This window comes from Lolium rigidum, chromosome 6, assembly GCF_022539505.1.
Source record: "Lolium rigidum isolate FL_2022 chromosome 6, APGP_CSIRO_Lrig_0.1, whole genome shotgun sequence".
In the NCBI taxonomy this organism is placed as follows: Eukaryota; Viridiplantae; Streptophyta; class Magnoliopsida; order Poales; family Poaceae; genus Lolium; species Lolium rigidum.
The window spans coordinates 280607665-280610596 of NC_061513.1; the positions used below are offsets into that span (position 1 = coordinate 280607665).

A 2932-nucleotide genomic window follows, 5' to 3' on the forward strand; every position below is an offset into this window, starting at 1 on the left:
CATTGGCATAAGCCAATAAACTAAATTACTCGTTGCCTAAAAACACCCCAACTCTCCATAACAGATCCTTTTTAAATAGTGTAGATGTAGATGTAGATAAGAAAGACTCCAACAGGAAACATAATGACAGATGGTTAGCATGCAGGCAGGTACCTGGTCCGACACAACCTGAGTTGGCTAGCACAGCTTCAGCCTGAACACGAGGAGGCGAGTCCTGGAACAAGGATTTCTTGACAGATGAACCAGTAACATTGCTTAAATCTGCAGAAAATGGCAGAGGGTATTCAGACCTACTGACCAGGTACCTGCAGAGGGGGTTTAACAACACATGGCAGTGCCGGAGAAGTGTGCAAGTATGTAGGTACACATTTTGTTATGCAAGAGGGATCCTGACCTGAAAATAAAGGATAAATCAGCAAAGGTGCCGAGAGGATATGGTTAGAAGAGGGTAAAACTATGGAGTGAGACATTTGATGTCAATAATTTGACAGATAGGAATCAGTCAGTGAAATAATATCTGGGTACACTTGCTTAAACAGAGGTTGTCCACACATCTAAGCGTATATATCAAACCCATTTTTAACAGAGGCCTCTGGTGTTGTACCACACAGGTTACCGAGGAATTATATATTGCCCATTTGTATTTCTCATACTTTCCAACTTGTTAAAAGACCTAAGTACCTAACACACATGCAACCTATATACACAACCATAAGAAACCGTGCTCTAAAATTTACCTACACATAGAAAACCAAATCAGAGATATAAAGATGTGAATGAAGTCAAAGACTCTCAAAGATGGCGTAACTGTACTCATTTTTTTTTCTAGCGATGATTTTCCTGTCTTAGCCTCAGGAGTTTATATTGTTATTTCAGCAGGATATTCAATATCTACGCGGATAATAAGCAAAACTATTTTCCCATTATTTTGAAAGCATGGACTACATGATCAAATCAGCCGCAGAAAACAAAGACCAGTGTTAATCATTCTGAAAAAACAGAGAAACAACAGTTTAGCTAGTGGAAATAAACCTACAAGTCGTCCCATCTCTCTTCCAGCAGTGGAAGAAGCAGATCGATGCTAGAACTCAGATGTCGCCGCGTAAAGTATGGCAAAAATTTCTAATGAAACTGGACAAAATAAGGAACCAACCCAAGGCATGACGCTGGCCGAACCGGTAGGCATGGACTCGAAGTACGAAACCCTTGGTTGTTCAGGTCTGAGAATGTGCTTTGACCTATGAAAATCAGAGTTCTTTCGTCAGTACAAAGAAAACAAAAAAAATCAAAATCTCTAGAATTATCATGTGAAAATAAATCCGATTGTCATATTTTATTATCTTCACTGAATTACTTATAGCGTGATGAATGAAGCATGCACACAGATGCTGTTAAACAGGAACAGCTAAGCATATTCTTATCCAAGTAAGCAATAAATACTATTAGGATTTATATGAATAAATCAATTAGAGATATTCACCTGGGGTTTGCAGCATTGATATAGTGAAGCTAAGGCATAGGTAGATAGCACATAACAAATTATGACGCATGGACGTAAGGTAAAATGTATAAAGCATCAAAGACATAGCGAACCTGAATGCATAAATAAAGCATCAAAGACAGTACAGCTCGTGCTTAGTTTGGAGTATATGCAGCAAAAGTAAGCACCACTGAATCTAAATCGTCCAATATAACCGAGAATGGAAGCAAATCTAGTGGATGGAAATATTAAGAGAAAGCTTAAATTATGTCAGGTTTGCAATCATACAATTATGTCAGCTTTGCAATCATACATAGCAGTACATACCAATTGCAGAGAGAGAGAACCCATTTAAGTAAAAGGAAGAAGTGTAGATGTGAAAGTCAGATCTATGAAAAAGCTTATAATCACAGAGTACAAAAAGTCTAATTGGTTAATAACATTGCACACTTATGCACAGCTAGTGTTCGTCAAATAATTAATAAGAGAAGAAAATTATACTGCAGAACACATACCTAGGTCTGCAGTAGAAAGGCAAGTGCGTTTGACCTTCCTATCCTGAAACCTTAGACCAGGCGCCGCAAAATGTTGTCCTCAACATCCTATGAAAAGGAATGAATTTCAAAACTTATGTTTGCATCACAAAAGGACATAAGAAATGTGCAGCTTATCAAAATGCAAGTTAACATTCTTAAAATCGAAGCTGAATATCCAAACAAAATAGGTAGCAACCTCATAACTGCTTCGCTTTGATTGGAAATGAATAATCTCTGAAACTGTTATTTTTATAGCTATAATATTGTATGATACAGCAGAAAAATATAAATACAAAATTCATGGAAAATTGATTCAGGTGAACCATGTTGTATAGAATATATACAATTGACAATAGAAAAAGAACCATGGTGTATAGAACATCTCTTTTTACACACCTGCTATACACCATCTCTTTTTGTTTTCTCCACCTCTGAAAAGTATAGAACATGCAGGTTTACATTATATTGGCAAAATGCAGACCAAAGAAAAACTTTGATTGCAAAGTGGGCATGCTAGAAAAGTCAACTAAACATATGTCATTGAAGAATGATATGTGTGTAAACTGGTGATAAACGGAAGACCCAAAAGTTGGGATGAATTCCTACACGGGAATGTTAACATCAAGATTTTTACACCAGCAACTAAATCTGTTGCACCATATACTCTCTTCCTGAATACAGTAGCAAGAAATCTTCATCGTTCTCTTTTAAAAAAAGTACCAAGCTGAACCACCATAAGCCACGAAGATCATTTTGCTAACTAATCTGCAGGACATGAAATACTGAAAAAATGCAAATATTGGTGTCTTGATTTGCATAACCAATTATGATTGATATTTATTTTGCTCACACGTACAGCACAAAAAATGGATCAGATAAGAGAGAGGAGAACCTGAATCCTCAAGGTAGCACCACC

The 2932-nt window shown here is 36.8% G+C and overlaps 1 long non-coding RNA gene across 1 annotated transcript; it reads right to left on the reverse strand.

Annotated features, from left to right (window-relative positions):
* Positions 1-312: 312 nt before the first annotated feature.
* Positions 313-2523, reverse strand: LOC124660680. The gene is made up of 4 exons (XR_006989927.1): positions 2413-2523; positions 1996-2082; positions 1154-1238; positions 313-394 (listed from the first exon to the last, which is right to left on the reverse strand). It is a non-coding gene; the product is annotated as an uncharacterized LOC124660680 (long non-coding RNA).
* Positions 2524-2932: the final 409 nt, after the last annotated feature.